Genomic DNA, 17,992 nt, shown 5'->3' with positions numbered 1-17,992 from the left:
AGGAGGAATCCGGAGACCGATGTTGTGGAGCTAAGTTCAGTCTATAATACACAATCAAGAATTTTCAGGGGAATTACCCTTCTCGATTTGGAGCTTTACATAAAGTATGATATTTGATCCAGTTCTATGACATTTCTCCTTCTACCTTGCTCTACTAGCTTCACTGCAGTATTCATGGCTTTGGCCTTGGGCTGTAAGAGTCTTTCCAGGTCTGAGGGTCCACATTAAAGCAGATCCTACACTGACTGGTTTCATCTTCAAGATAAGAGAAATAGTATCATAAAAGCAGTGGATATAAAACCTTAGAGCAGTGGTTCTCAAACTTGGCTGATCTCTGGACTCAGCTGAATCACTTTTCTAAAAATATACATTCCAGGGCCTCTCTCTTAAGCATGGATTAAAGCAGGCCCAAGTAGGGCCCGGATATGATACTACTTAAACTCATGCAAACTTGGTGGATTCATCAGTAACAGTGGAGACAAAACACCTTTTTATTTCTAGTACAGCACCTCGAATGTTGCAGAAATGCAGAGAATGCTTAAAACAAGATATCTTATTCCCCTTACTATTCCTCTCCCCCAGCATGCCTACTTCTCTCATTTTTTTTATTGTGGTAAAATACACGTAATATAAAATTTACCATTTTAACCATTTTTAAGTGTTCAGTGACATCGAGTGCAACCTCTCCCTATTTTTAAACATAAGTCTTTTTTTGGAATACATTTAGATTCACAAAAAGTTGCAAAGACAGTACAGACTTTCACATACTCTTTATCTAGTTCTCCTTATTGTTAACATCTTACAATATGATGGAACATTTGCTAAAACTATGACACCAACATTTTCTCTAGACTTCATTCAGATTTCACCAGTGTTTTTTTTCACTTAAAGTGATTTTATACTCCTGGATTCAATCCAGGATACTCCCCTTCCTATCAAAAAAAATTATGTGTAACTTTTTAGCATGGGCTTTCTAAAATCATTACACTTTAAACACCTGAGACCATGCTTTATTTTGCTATCATCAACAAATTGATTGTTCCCCTTTTTTATGTATTAAGGTAGAAGCAACTCATACTTTCTAGGCACCAAGGAAAAAATATTCTTCCTTGTGGGCGAATAGCGTATCCTCCAGATGCCACAGCAGCTGTGCTGCTAGCTGTTGATACAGCTTTAGAAGCAATTTCCACACCTTGACTTCAGTTTACAGAGAGGGAGCAAGGAATGGTATCTATGAAGCTACACTACATAAAAGACACTAAGCATTATGGGTAAGACGGTCCTCCTCCTCAGCATGGAAAATCAAGCTCAGGCTCATCAAGTGATTGTGTATTCATTCAATATTTATTGTGATCCTACTGTACACTGACATTATGGTAGGCACTTGAAATACAAAGATAAACGAGGCAACGTCTGTGCCCTCAATTTGCTCAGTTGAATGGAAGATACAGACATGTAAGAAAGCAATTATAATACATTGAAATAAAGGCTAGGATTGAGATAAATGTAGATTACAATGAGTGTAATGAGGTCAAATAAGGCTTTTCCTAGAAGAGACAATGGCTAGGTTGAAATAAGAGAAATCTCACCACAGATGGGCATAGAGAACGTTACAAGTAGAATGAACATGAATAAAAGGAACACAGACATGAGAAAATGTGGCAAATCTGTTCCTTTATGTAGTTTGATATGGCTGAAGTGTTAGTGTGTGTATGGGAGTAGACGGTGACTGGTTAAAAAAGGATGAGACTGTTTACGTGGGAAAGCCTGAACATGATATGAGATGTTCATGCATTCAGACTTAATTCTGAATGGGATGTAGATTCATTGAAGACGTGATCAATTCATATTTCTACTTATCTATACTTATATTAATGCAAAACTAAACCAATACCAAGAATTGCCTACCTCCATGCTTCTTATTTTGTGAGAAAAACTAACTGCTATTTGTTTAAGCTACTGTAAATAGTTTCTACTAATAGTAGCCTTATGAATTCTTTACTTATAACCCACATCTTCCACTATTGCCTTATATTCCAGTCTCTCATTGAGGTTATGTCTTCATGACACCTAGGAATACTATACGTTCTCAGTTATCCCCGGTAGAGCCAATGTCGCCAGGTAAAGACAAAGTAGGCACATGTGGAGAATACACTTGAGTGCTACAGAAAGCATACAGCCATTAAAATCATGTAAGAAGAAAGATAAGTGAAAGTAAGGGATGCATAATAATCAGCTGACACTAGTCCCACAACAGCCTTGTGTGTAAGATATGCTCAATGACTTGCTGACAGTTCTGCCTCTGAAACAACACTCACTGGAAAAGTTAGAATCAGAGGTACACGCTTTTAGAATCAGAGTACCAACATCTCTCTGCATTGGGTAAATTGATCACAGATCATATTTGGCCAGTTAGTCAGAATGTGACTACAGCTGACCATTGAGCAAGGGTTTGAACTGCACAAGTCCATTTTTTTCGATAGTAAATACTACAGTACCACAAAATCCGCAGTTGGTTAAATCCATGGTTGGTTGAATCCTTGGATGCAGAACCACTGTTGTGAAGGAACCTCAAATATGGAGGAACCAAGGATACAGAGGACTGACTATAAACTATACGTGGATTTTTGACTGCTCAGAGGGTCAGCACCCCTAACCCCCGCGTTGTTCAAGTGTCAACTGAACTGACTGAGGCATGAGGGTGTAAGTATACGAAAGGTGTGAGCAGGGGTCTAATCTTCTGTTTAGGTGCAATAGTTGGTCAGTGTGAACACTTTATACGTACTCATTTAACAATTCAGCTCTGTTAATTCTATAGCATAACAGGAAAAGGAGTTAAACCAGAAAAACTAACCTCACTGTAATCAAGTGCTGTGTTTTCAATTACTGAACTGCTATATTTCACCAAAATGTTTAAAAGTGTAATAACAAGCATGTCTTATGTTTTTTACTGTTCAACTAAAAGAAAAAAAAGATAATCAAGGTTATATTCAATGCCACCATTCTAGATGAAATAGTATCAATAAATTTTGAATTATTGAGTACATTTTCTTCATTCCATTAATTACACTCTTCAGTGCAATCTTGGGCTATTAGAAAGGAAGTATGCTTGGTAATACCAAAGAGACAAATAAAAATCTTTTGAAAGGATTATCAGTATAGGTGTTTAGAGCACAAAAACTAATGAGTTTTTGTGAATACTTGTTCCAAATCATGGTATTATTAATCAATTACTGAAGTGTTTTAAGAGTATACTTTCTAAAGGTGTGTTATCTGCTTCTTTTGCGTTTAACAATACAACAACTTCTCTTGCTAACATGGTGATAATAGTATTATCTCTGAGCCTTACTTTTGCTAGCTGTTAAATGGTTAGAATTCTTGCTATATTAGGTGTTATGAGGGTTAATGAGAAATTTATCATTAAATGGTTAGAGCTCCTGGGAACAATGATCTTCTCTGTATAGGGTGTTCTGTCTTTAGGGAGGCATCATGGTGCAGGGAAAAACCACAGGTTTTGAAAGAAGAGAGACTTTGGTTCAAATATTAACTCTTCTTGGACAAGTCATTAAATCTCTCTGACTCTCAGTTTTCTCACTTTTAAAATGGATACAAATACTCACTGTTAGATTGGTTTTTACATAAAATGAAATAAGCTTATTTTGATATCATTTAAATATTAGGTTCCATGTTGCAAAATAGGTGTGCACAGAATTTGGTAACTTACATCCCCAAAAAAGGCAAAACCAGAAAATACTCAAAATGAGCATGAGAGAAGCTGAGCAAGACATTCAGGAACACACAGGACCAAGATCAGCTTAGGATCACAGCAGGCCAAGGAGCTTCAGGATATAGAAACAAAAAATATCCTATTCCTTACCCCCATCAAGAGGCAGTATGAACCTGATCCAATCTACTTTCTAGAAGCAGGGGAGCTGAAACAGAAGAGGCTCGAATTTGGACTTAAAAATCATACACCCCACATTTAGCATCACTGCTCTGGGAGCATTTCATGCTACCGCGATACTGATGTCAGTCTCCACGGATGCATTCTTTTTAAAAAACATTTTATTGGGGTATAGTTGATTTACAATGTCGTGTTAGTTTCTGCTGTACAGCAAAGTGATTCAGTTATACATATACATATATCCACTCTTTTTTAGATTCTTATCCCATATAGGCCATTCCAGAGTATTGAGTAGAGCTCGCTGTGCTATACAGTAGGTCCTTATTAGTTACCTATTTTATATATAGTAGTGTGTATGTGTCAATCCCAATCTTCCAATTTATCCCTCCCCCTCTTCCACCCCGGTAACCATAAGTTTATTTTCTACATCTGTAACTCTATTTCTGTTTTGTAGGTAAGTTCATTTGTAGCCTTTTTTTAGATTTCACATATAAGCAATATCATACGATATTTGTCTTTCTCTGTTTGACTCACTTCACTCAGTATGACAATCTCCAGGTCCATCCATGTTGCTGCAAATGGCATTAATTTGTTCTTTTTTATGGCTGAATAATATTCCATTACATATATGTACCATATCTTCCTTATCCATTTCTCCACTGATGGACATTTAGGTTGCTTCCATGTCCTGGCTATTATTAATAGTGCTGCAATGAACATTGGGGTGCATGTATCTTTTCGAATTATGGTTTCCTCTGGATATATGCCCAGGAGTGGGATTGCTGGATCATATGGTAGCTCTATTTTTAGGTTTTAAGAAACCTCCATACTGTTCTCCATAGTGGCTGTACCAGTTTGCATTCCCATCAACAGAGTAGGAGGGTTCCCTTTTCTCTACACCCTCTCTGCATACTTTTTAAAAACTAAGGTCATTTTTATTTTCTAATTTAAGGTGACTGAGGAGCCTGGAAGTGAGAATTTTAGCTGTTAATAGTGACTTTGAAAGAAGTTGCCAGATATTTTCTGAAGGAAAAAATACTTGAAAAATCTGGAAAGCTTACCTCTGGCTCGTGTGACCTTATCTAGGCTGTAGGACTGTCCCAAAGGAAAATTATTCCGTAAGTGCCCCTAGTACTAATATTTGAGATGCTCCAAAAATATATCTTGAGAAGTATCAGGTTTTAAATTATGAGGACTTAAAAATCTGTACTCTTCACATATTTTTAGTTTACTTTCTCCTTTTAACATCTTCAAACTGGCTTATAAAAGATGTTCACTAATTTCCATATTTCAGCATGGTACTGTTTAAAATGTTTAATTTGACACCTAAAGCACAAGGAACAAAAGGAAGAATAAACAAGTGGGACTATCTCAAACTAAAAAGCTTCTACACAGCAAAAGAAACCATTAACAAAGTAAAAAGACAATCAATGGAATGGAAAAAATATTTGCAAGCCATGTATCTGGTAAGGGTTTAATATCCAGATATATAAAGAAATCATACAACCCCATAGCAAAAATACATAGCCCAACTTTTTAAACGGGCAAAGGACCTCAACAGACATTTCTCCAAAGAAGATAAATGAAAGGCCAACAGGTACATGAAAAGATGCTCAACATCATTAATCATCGGAGAAATGCAAATTAAAACCATAATGAGATATCACTTCACACCTGTTAGAATGGCCATCATCAAAAACACAAGAGCTAACAAATGCTGGCATGGATGTGTAGAGAAGGGAACCCTTGTGCACTGTTGGTGGGACTGCAGATTGGTACAGCCACTGTGGAAAACAGTATGGAGGATTCTCAAAAAATTAAAAATGGTACTAGCATATGATCTAGCAATTCTACTTCTGGAATATCCAAAGGAAATGAAAACACTAACTTGAAAAGATATCTACACCCCCATGTTCATAGCAGCATTATTTATAAATAATAGCCAAGACATGGAAACAAAGTGTCCACTGACAAATGAACAGCTAAAGAAGTTGTGGTATATATATATATATATATATATATATATATATATATATATACACGTGTGTGTGTGTGTGTGTATATCTATACACACACACACACACATGTATATATAGTGGAATATTATTCTGCCATAAAAAACGAGGAAATCCTACCATTTGTGACAACATGAATGGACACTGAAGGCATTATGCTATGTGACATAAGTCAGACAAAGAGACCAAATACTGTATAATCTCACTCATATGTGCAATCAAAAACAAAAACCAGAAAACAAAAAAACCCCCAAACTCATAGAAAAAGAGATCAGACTTTTGGTTACCAGAGGTGGAGGGTGAGGGGAGCGGGAAATTTATTTTTTTAAAGAATAATAAAGGAAAGAAAAAAAAGAAAATGTTTAATTCTGTAATATTACTGTGATTTACAAATACATAATTTAGATAAATAATGAATGTTGCAGACTAATGCAATCCATCATCGGATGAATGGATAAAGAAGGTGTGGCACATATATACAATGGAATATTACTCAGCCATAAAAAGAAACGAAATTGAGCTATTTGTAATGAGGTGGATAGACCTAGAGTCTGTCATACAGAGTGAAGTAAGTCAGAAAGAGAAAGACAAATACCGTATGCTAACACATATATATGGAATTTAAGGAAAAAAATGTCACGAAGAACCTAGGGGTAAGACGGGAATAAAGACGCAGACCTACTAGAGAATGGACTTGAGGATATGGGGAGGGGGAAGGGTAAGCTGTGACAAAGCGAGAGAGAGGCATGGACTTATATACACTACCAAATGTAAAATAGATAGCTAGTGGGAAGCAGCCGCATAGCACAGGGAGATCAGCTCGGTGCTTTGTAACCACCTAGAGGGGTGGGATAGGGAGGGTAGGAGGGAAGGAGACGCAAGAGGGAAGCGATGTGGGGACATATGTATATGTATAACTGATTCACTTTGTTATAAAGCAGATACTGTTACACCATTGTAAAGCAATTATACTCCAATAAAGATGTTAAAAAAAAAAAAGAGTCATGTATCACAATGTTCACTGCAGCTCTATTTACAATAGCCAGGACATGGAAGCAACCTAAGTGTCCATCGACAGATGAATGGATAAAGAATATGTGGCACATATATACAATGGAATATTACTCAGCCATAAAAAGAAACGAAATTGAGTTTTTTGTAGTGAGGTGGATGGACCTAGAGTCTGTCATACAGAGTGAAGTAAGTCAGAAAGAGAAAGACAGATACCCTATGCTAACACATATATATGCAATTTAAGGAAAAAAATGTCATGAAGAACCTAGGGGTAAGACAGGAATAAAGACACAGACCTACTAGAGAATGGACTTGAGGATATGGGGAGGGGGAAGGGTAAGCTGTGACAAAGCGAGAGAGTGGCATGGACATATATACACTACCAAACGTAAGGTAGATAGCTAGTGGGAAGCAACCGCATAGCACAGGGAGATCAGCTTGGTGCTTTGTGACCACCTAGAGGGGTGGGATAGGGAGGGTGGGAGGGAGGGAGACACAAGAGGGAAGAGATATGGGAGCATATGTATATGTATAACTGATTCACTTTGTTATAAAGCAGAAACTAACACACCATTGTAAAGCAATTATACTCCAATAAAGATGTAAAAAAATAAAAAAAATAAGGTTCCCATAAAAAATACAAATAAAATAGAAACAAATTTATCTTGAATCAAATCATCTTTCATACACACAAATTCTAGTTTATAAAGATTAGAAATGTGTTCCAAATATTCTCTCCTTACCCTTTATTTCATTCAACATTCCTACCCTTAAACATTTGGTCATAGCTTCTGGGACATCATCAAGAAATATGTATAGGATATTTGAAGACTGGGTCTTCCTTGTTCCCTTTCCTACGGTAAACATCATTGTGTTAAACAAAAATATTCTGTAAGATGTATTTAATTCAGAAAATTACACACACACACACACACACACACACACACACACACATATCCTGGCACAAACCTGTAGATTGTTCAGTCTAAACAAATAATTATATGTTGGGCTGGTTACTCAAATTTATGTCCCTGCTCATAGGTAAAGAATTCTAATACGTATTCTAAGTGAAATAAGTCAGACAGAGAAAGACAAATACTGTATGATATCACTTATATGTGGAATCTAAAAAATACAATAAACTAGTGAATATAACAAAGAAGATACAGACTCACAGATATAGAGAACAAAATAGTGATTACTAGCAGGGAGAGGAAAGGTGGGAGGGGCAATAGAGGGATGGGGGAGAGGGAGGTACAAACTATTAGGTATAAAATAAGCCAAAAGGATATATTGTACAACATGGGGAATATAGCTAATATTTTATAATAACTATAAATGGAGTATATAACCTTTAAAAATTGTGAATCATTATATTGTACACCTGTAACTTATGTAATATTGTACATCAACTATACTTTGATAAAAAAAGAATGCTGATACAGTGTAACTGTATGAGTATATGATTTTGGAGACTGTGTGTGAGTGTACAAACTAGCCATAGCAAAACTAGAATTTTGTTCAGGTTTAGATTGGATGGCCTTTTGAAGAGCTGTGCGGTAAGTCTTAGGGCTCTTCACGAGATTATGCCTATCCTTGTGAGCATAGATTGCTTGTACTTCTCCACCCATTAGAAGTTAGGTGTGGCCATGTGACTTGCTTTGGCCTGTGCCATGTGAGCAAAAGTGACACACTTCATTGCTGAGCTGAATGGAAGATTTGAGAGCCTTTACACACACTTTTCCCCTTTGCCGCAGCACTCAACAACATTCCAGATAGTGGCTGTTTCAACAGCCAGGGTTTTAGAGGGAAGGCAATGTAGGAGCAGAACCCTGAGCCATCCCATGGAGGATTTGTAGGGCGAGTGAGGCATGAACTTTCTTGCTTGAAGTCACTAAGATGCGGAGGCCATTTGTTCCTGAGCATACTCTAGCTCATCCTGACTGAGACAGTTGTTTCTTGAGATTCTGTGATTCCATATTATTTGGAGCTTTGCGTTCAGTCTGAAATACTATAAAAATGAAATCACTGCTCACAAAAGTTGTCACTACTGGCTATCTCGCGAAACTATGTTAATCAATGCCTGTTAAATGAGCAATCTCTCAATCCCATCTTCTGAGTCCTTGAAAACATCTAAGTCAGTTATCAAAATACTTGTGCACCTCTCCTAACCTGACGGCATTCAGCAAAAGACTGAAAATACTTACAGTTCAACATTTTCTTTTTCAATTCTGTCTTTTGACTGAGATGATAGAAAACATGTATTTTTTTCTTCCAACAGTGTCCAAGCTTTGAATTCAAAGGATTACACAGTATCTGGATTAAACTGTCAGCTTGTACAAGCTCGAGTTAAGAAAACGAAAAGTGTTGTTCAGTGTCTGAAAAAGTATAGTCCACTAAATATAGAGTCATGGTGATCCCTGAAAATTGTAGGAGGTGGCGGTGTGGAAGAAGGAAAAGATAAACTTAAATCTCAAAAATCTATCAACACTAGCACCAAAAATGTACAAGGAATATTTGACAGAGGTATTATCAAGATGGCAATATCTAGCACTCACCAAATCAAAAGAATATGCACGAGAAGAATATGAAATTCCTATATCGTAATTTCCAAACAATTTGGGGGTATTAAATAACGGTAAACAATGTGACAAGGTAATTAATTATGTAATTAATAAAGACACAGAACCAAGGAGTCATTATAATGTATCTACCAGAGGGCAATATCAATACATTCACATTAAACATGCCTAAAGCAGCATTTCCAAAACTGTCCTGCAGAATATTCCCATATTTCCCATGTCCTCTGTAATTACCCCCTTTTCAATAACTTGAGGCCTTTAGAATACTTTATGTTCTTTACTTTTTCTAGCTATTCCCACAGCACTACCACCACCACAACTGCAAAAAGACCTTTGAAAGATATTTATTTTGTCCGTTCCCTATTCCCAGGTTTTAAGTTTTGTTAAGATAGTTTAGCAATTATTCAAATTTCCCTTATACTATATCCTACTTCTAGAGCCGTTATTTTGCCCTTAAGGCACATATTCCAAACTTTCTGTCTAACCTATTCTATTTGTTCCTATAAAACCTTACTCAGCATGGTGTTCTCTCCCTTTCCTCTCTTCTCTCTTGAGGTTTCTCTTTTGGTTTCTTTAGTATTTGGTTAGTAATTTTTTTCATTCAAGTATTGTCCTCATACCATGTTCATGGATAATATAATCTCTAAATTCTCATATATTTCCAAATACCTTTGTTTTACTACATCTTTGACATATCATTGATACCATGGCTAGAGTATGATTCTTGGGTTATGGTCAGGCATTCTTCTAACATTTGTGGGTGTGGGAACAAGGATAAAAATAGAGGTTTACATACCATATATCTAAATATTTAAAAGCTGTAAACCAAGCTAATAAATCATTAAACATGTTCTTGTATCCTACCTTAATAAGCATACCTTTCTAATGGCCTGTAAAGGCACATTGCAAAAAAATTCGTTGACTCCAGTTCTATACCAGAAAGTGGTGGCACAGCATGGGCACTTGACTAATTAGAATCACTGCCCTGTGCGGAGGGTCATAGCTATAGGAAGGCCAGAGTGGCCACTTTAAAGACCACGGTTTGGGCTTCCCTCGTGGCACAGTGGTTGAGAGTCCGCCTAACGATTCAGGGGACACGGGTTTGTGCCCCGATCCTGGAAGATCCCACATGCCGCAGAGTGGCTGGGCCCGTAAGCCATGGCCGCTGAGCCTGTGCATCCGGAGCCTGTGCTCCGCAACGGGAGAGGCCACAACAGTGAGAGGCCCGCGTACAGCAAAAATTAAAAAAATAAATAAAGACCAAGGTTTGTGGCAAAGGATCCTTCTGCTTTAGTTTAAGAGTATTACTTGTTGTGGTGCTTTTTGATCATTAGTCTGTAGATGCTTTTCAGGAGCTTTCCAGTTTCAGCATTGCAAATGAGAAATCCAATTCCAATCTGATTATTTTTTCCTTTCTAGGTAATTTATTCTTTCTGCATTAATGTTTCTTAGAATTTCTCTTTATCTTTACAGAGTTGGCAAACTACATCCCACAAATCCTATTTTTGCACAGTCTGTTAACTATTAATGGTTTTTAACTATTTTAAAGGGTTGTCAAAAATAAAGAACATGGGGCTTCCCTGGTGGCGCAGTGGTTGGGAGTCCGTCTGCCGATGCAGGGGACACGGGTTCGTGCCCCGGTCCGGGAGGATCCCGCGTGCCGCGGAGCGGCTGGGCCCGTGAGCCATGGCCGCTGGGCCTGTGCGTCCAGAGCCTGTGCTCTGCAGCGGGAGAGACCACAGCGGTGAGAGGCCCGCGTACCGAAAAAAATAAAAAAAAAAATACAGAATATGCAACTACAAAGCCTAGAATATTTACTCTCTGACCCTTTATAGAAAATTTTTACTGACTCCTGGAGCAGAGGAATGTTACCAGAAAATGCTAAGGTGTGTGTATTTCTCATCAATCCAACCTTAAACTCAGTGTCTGGTGAGGACCATCTCCCTGGCTCATAGATGACCATCTTATTGCTACACTCTCACATGGCAGAAGGGTGAGGAATCTCCCTGGTGTCTTTTTTACAAAGGCACTAATCTCATTCATGAGGGGTCCACCTTCATGACCGAACCACTTCTCAAAGGTCCCACCTCCAAATATCACATTTGGAAGTAGGTTCCAACATATGAACTTTTAGAGGACACAAATATTAAGTCTATAGCACATTCTATGGTCTGTGTAGCTAATATAAATGCCTGTTAGGAAAAGGACCTTTAAGAAACTTTTCAAAATTTATTCTGAATATAAACTTAGTGCTAACTAATGTTCCTAAGTTGACACATGAATCTAGGTCTTTTGAACTCCAGAATCCAAATTCTTAACAACTATACAAATGAACGAACAAACTAATGATACTTCATTTGTTTTTCAGTTATACAGGTTTAATCACAATAGTTCTATCACTATTCCTACAGGTTCTAAAAACCCGAGACCTATTGCAACTATCATACGCGCTAGGCAGCTTTCCCTTACTAGTCCAAATAATCCTTTAACAGAATGCTAGTGACTAAGGCCCAAAGCTGAATATGAACCATTTCTAAGGGACTAGGTAACAACTGGTGGCAGATACCTCACTCCTCCTCAGGTCTATATAAGGAGTGTGAAGGGTAGAATCACTAGTTTTGTGAGTTGTACAGTGTTTCTAGTTGGAAATTACTTCTTCCTCTCCTTATGGGAGAGTGACTGGTGTGCTTTCTGTCATTAACACAGGCTGAGCGAGGCCAAGGGACAGCTTCAAGAGAATCATTCAGAGAGACCAGTGCTGCCTGCAAGAAGATGAGATGTTTCTCACTTCCTGGATGAGCCTGCAGTCTCAACCTGATAATGCCATGAGTCAGGAGAATGGTGAGACAGTTCTTGAGAGAGCCTGATACGTTTTAGAAAGCATATGAAAACATGGAAACATATCCTTTTCTGGTATAGATGTTTCTAAAGGGAGGAGCCCTGCTGGAGTTGCCTACACCAGCAGGGCAAAAAGAGATTATGGCAAGGTATGCCTTGGAAGAATATGGGAGAAACCCTCTCAGTGATGGGCCTTGGAGGACTTAGAAGAGAACCTCAACACAAAGGGTAGAAGTTGTAGGGCTATCTAGAGAGATGTTGCGCAAATAAGATGCCTCTCCACCTGGAGAAGCTGAAGAATGACACAACTGCTCCTTTCTGAGGTAATATTCAGTGATAGAAGTAGCTGGGATGAAGGTGAACAGTACCTCAAGAAAGCCACACACTTCACATATGCAAAGATCGCAGAGCAGCAGAGGCTACCAAACTGGACAAACTGCGGTCCCCAGCCACAGAAGGTGACCAGTAAATTATGTAAGAAGGGCTCTGTGCCCACTATTCCCCCTTCCCTGTCCCCAACACCAAAGGAATTGCTTTGGGGAAAGGAATGAGGTAGAATGAATGCACTTCAGAACCAGGTGACACTGAGCCCCCCGCCCCGCAGCACTTGCTACCACCCAGACTAGTCTCCAAGCAGCCAGGGTCGCAGCTTCAGTCTGCACTGGAACAGAAGATGGGAAAGGTTTTTGAATTTTTACAATGAACTGAACAAAACTGGAATAAATGAAAATGGCCACAAATTAATGGAATCTACTAAAGATGTTGCTAAGGGACGGAATGGGGGATGGAAAGACCATAGTTAAAAGCAGTGCTCGGAAAACAAAAAAGCTGTTTTATGTTTGTATTTCTTAGAATCCTCCCACCATTGGCAAAGATGGTTATGGTTCTATCTTGAAACATTTCTTGTGGCAAATAAAACATTCTGTCTTGAATTTATCATTATTTGAGTACTTCTCTTATCCTTTATGAGTGGAAGCCCTCTGCTGTCAATATCTACATTTGATCGCATTTCTATTTTTAATATAATTAACAGAGCTTTGTGATAACAGCTGTTCTCATATAAGGGTATGGTGGAGTGTGCACAGGTTTTGGAATCAGAAAGACCTAGGTTCAAACCCTGTTTTTGCCATTTATTAGACATACCTAACTTCTGAAATATAGCTCATATATAATATCAGTCTTGTAGTTTTGTTCAGGCTTAAATAAGATACTTCGTGTAAAGTGCTTAGCATAATGCCAGTTACACAGTAGGTACTTAGACAATATTAGCTTCCTTTTGTCCCTTCCCTGTGCAATAAAAAATATTTATTCACCTAGCTAATTTATCTGTTCTGGATTTCAGAGGTAGGTCACAGTAAAGTTAAAGAAGCTTCTTAAATTTCAGGGCTCCTCACTTACATAGGCCCTTTAGAATATTCTTTCTTGCCCTTAATTTTGTATTTTGATGCCCCAATTGTATGAACTTTAGGCCCACAAAACCTAGATTCCCCTCTGATAGTACTTAAAGCTTTTTTCTTTTGTCACATCTTGATAACTCATGAAAACTAGAAAAGCTTCAAGTAGGAACAAACCAAAAGAATATGTAAATTAAACAGAAACTCACTGTCCATTAAACTAGTAATTTCTATTGCTAATTGAACCCTAAGTACTACTGTCATTTAAAATGTTATAAATGCAATTTAAAAATATAGAACTTGACAGGTTGCAGTTGAAGTCCAATCAGATAATGAACAAATGTCAAAACTGGAAGAACCCAAGTGATCATGTAGCCCAGGGATGTGAAACCTTTCTTCATGCCTTTCTGCAAGTAGAGAAGGAAGGAAGCTTCTAGACATACTAGTTTAGTGTTCCAGTTATGCACAATTCAGGAAAATGTGACCTTGAAAAGTTGCTTTCCCTTCTTGGGGCCTCAGTTTTCCCATTAGTAAAATGAGGAGATTGGACTAGGAGATCTGTGACAGACCTTCTGGTTCCAACATTCTATGTATGATTCTATTCAACAATACTCTATGATTCTATGAATTAACTAGCAATAAAATATTTCATTATCTCATCACATGACAAATCAATTTGGATATTGTCATTTATACTTCCCCCTTACCACTCACTACTACAAGTGTCAATAAGCAGTGAAACAGACATTAAACAATGGGGAAAAAGAAACAATGACCATCAATGTTCAAGAGAAGAATGAAGTCAACTGTGGTTATTTTTCTAACAGTTTTATTAATTACAAGTTTAGTTTTCCCATTGCTTCTAGTTTAGACTAAACATCTTCAATTAAAGGTTAGAGCTCATTTTAACCCAGTTTCTTCATCATCCACCATGACATATCTGTCACTTCCTATGAGTACTAGTTTCAAAGCACAGTTTTAATTTTTGGCTATTTTGAATTTTAAGAGTCAAATGTACAGTGGTTTAATACATCATAAGATTCCATTCTAGTCCTTTGGAAGGCAAAATAAGGAGCAACTTGCTTCATCTCTGATTGAAATTAAAGAACTTAGAAAATATTCACTATCTTAAACAAATTATGTCCTTTAACACAACATTGTAAATCAACTATACTGCAATAAAATAAATTTTAAAAAGTCTTTAAAAATATATCTATTTGGAAAGAAAGATGGATATATGGATAGATATGTGACAAATCGAGTATAGTAAAATGTTAGTATTAGAATCTAAGTGGTGGGTATATACATGTTGATAATACAAGTTTTTTCAACTTTCTTATATATTTAAAATTTTTCATAACGAAATGGCAAATTTTCAAAAAAATCTCTTTATTAACAAACATAGCCAGTACTCAATAGTGTGTATGTGTGTGTGTGTAGTCATACAGCAACCTGTGTTATTCAGACAAAATGTAAAGCAAGCAAACAACATAGGCAGTTGCTCTGTAACACTGAAATTATATCAACAAAATGTTAACTAACCATCTGTGAAGCATTTAAAAAAACATATTACTTTTGAACAGATATAATGAACAAATGCACACCAAATTTTGGGAAATATTTTAACATATAGCATCAAATTTACATCAAACTGTGAGCTATCTGGGGTTCAGTTATACTTCTTCATAAAAAAGGAAAAACTCAAATAGCTTGAAAATCATGCAAAATTAAATCATCTAACAAATACTGTGCAGCTACTTTAGCCAGACACTGTTCTAGGTCAAGGGATATAGTGATATCCTCTTCTCATGGAGCTTAGTGGGTTTTGATAGAGCATTTTAGATAATACACAAATAGCTAAGATAACTTCAGAGATGAGTGCTAGGAAGATTTTTTTTTTTTAAGTAACAGCATAATATGATAGAGAGTAACAGGTAAGAGAGATGCAACTTCACAAAGTGCTGAGGCTAAGAGGGAAGAAGTAAGCCTATTAAAATCTTAAGGAAAATAATTCCCAGAAGAGCATACAGGAAGTACAAAAATCCGAGGTAGAAAGTTGCTTGGTATGTTGGAGAAATGAAAGGAAGGCCAGCATGGCAAAGTAAGAACTAGGGAATGCTTAAGAGAGGCAGACAAGAGCTAGATCATACAAGGCTTTGTAGGCCGTGGTAAGAAGTTTGGATTTTGTCCTAAGAGTCATGGGAAGCCACCAGAGAGTTTTAAGCAGCAAAGCAGCATTATCTGCCTTATGTTCTACCAAGATCACTTTCACTATGAAAAGAAACAAGGGGACTAGTTAAGCTCAAGATATAGATGATGGTGTTTTGGACTAGAGTGACATATAGTAGAAATGGAGAGAAAGGCACAAGTTTGAAAGATTACACAGACAGATCGATATATAGAGACAGAAAGAGAAACAGAGATACAGAGACACAGAGAGACAGACAGACAAGAGAGAACCCGCAGGACTTGCTATGGATTGGATACAGAGGATGAGGGAAAGAGAGGAACCAAGGATGACACCTAATATTTTGGTTTGAGCAACTGCATGAATGGTCATGCTTATTATTGAAATGGCTAAGAATAGGAAAGGAGTAGTTGTGGGGTGACAGTGAAAGGTCAGGGATCAAAACTTCCCTTTTGGCCATGTTAAATGTAAGAAAGTTCTTCAAGTAGAGATGACATGTAGGCAGCTTAAAATATAAGAATGGAACTTGGGAAGAATTCAAGTTAAAAATATAAATTAGGAAATGGCAACAATATAGGTAGAATGTAGTCACAGAACTGAAGAGTGAGTGTAGCTGGGGTGTGAGGGCGAAGCCCAAGGATGAAGCCCTGCACACTCCAAACTGTACAAATTAGAAAGAGGAAGAAGAGCACATGAAGGAGACTGAGAAACAGTGGCCAGCGAGGTAGGGGTAAAAGCTGGATAGTCTGATGTCACAGGAGGCAAGAGGAGATGAGTTTTACAGATGGCTTGGCCAGCTCTATGGAATAACTAAACCTTAATCATTGCATCCAGCACCATGGAGGTTGTTGAGGACCTTGAGTGGAGGGAACACAAGCCTAAATGTGTGGCAGCTAAAGAGATAACGGTGATTGTGGAGATAAATACAAACATGCAAATTCTGATAGTAAGGAAAGACAGGACTTAGAAGCAAGGGATGAAAAGTTTAATTTTAAAATGGAAGATGTCAGAGCATACTTGTTTGCTGCTGAGAGCAATCCAGCAGAGAATGAGAAAATGATGATGCAGGAAAGAGGAGTTGGTTGAGGATCAAACCATTCTTGAGTATGCAAGAAGTGATGGGACACAGGGTATAAGTGGAAAAGAGGTCCTTTAATAGGAATGATGGTATTTCTATTGTACTTGGACAGAAGATAGGGAATATGTGCATACAGACAAGTTACCTGGGTGATTAGGTGGTGAGAAGACACAGGAGTTCCCTTCTGAATGCTTTTATTTATTCAGCTGATATTAAAAATAAATTTAATTGTGAATGGTCAAATCCTAATGTTTATTAGACATACTAGAAATGAAATGGTTACAAAAGTAAATTTCAGGTCTGCTATAGCCAGTGGACATTTATATAAAGTACAACAGTGTCTATGCCTCTTTCCACTGTAAGATACTTTTGTAGATCAGATCCCAATCTAGATGTCGGGCTGCTCACAAAAATTAAAGGAATATAATCATCCTACCACTCTCCAATCAAGTGCCTCAGCAGGGAGAACTCACTAGCAGTAGAGGGAAAGGTTCAGAGAAGGAGAAATATGCAGACCCACACAAATACAGAGATAAGCCATTTCCTGTGTAATGAGAAGTCATCTTGCCGATCCAATTTAGAGTAAAACAGCATTCTTTAGAATCCATTGAGGAAGGATTCTTATTTAAAAATCTGAACAACTCCGGATGCTAAAGAGACCAAGACTCCTCTGTAATTAGTAATTAAGGTTCTACTACAAGAAAGAGATCATTCCAGGATAGCCAGTGAGACTATCCCCAAAGTGTGAGATCCAAAAGGATGCTAAGCAGTACCCTGGATAAAGAATCTGAGAAAGATTTAAGGAGCAAAGAAGGGAGCCATATCTTCCTCAGGGTTTCAGCACTTCTGGAATGGGAATTATAAGCTAATACCTGAACACTGCTTTATTCTCATTTTATTGGCTTTATAAATTACAAGTTGAAGAGCCCCTTCAAATTTTCCTGTTACATATATATCTAGACAAGTAATGTGTAACTAG

The sequence above is a fragment of the Pseudorca crassidens genome, chromosome X, assembly GCF_039906515.1.
Source record: "Pseudorca crassidens isolate mPseCra1 chromosome X, mPseCra1.hap1, whole genome shotgun sequence".
Lineage (NCBI taxonomy): Eukaryota > Metazoa > Chordata > Mammalia > Artiodactyla > Delphinidae > Pseudorca > Pseudorca crassidens.
Note: the sequence above shows the minus strand (reverse complement) of the source record.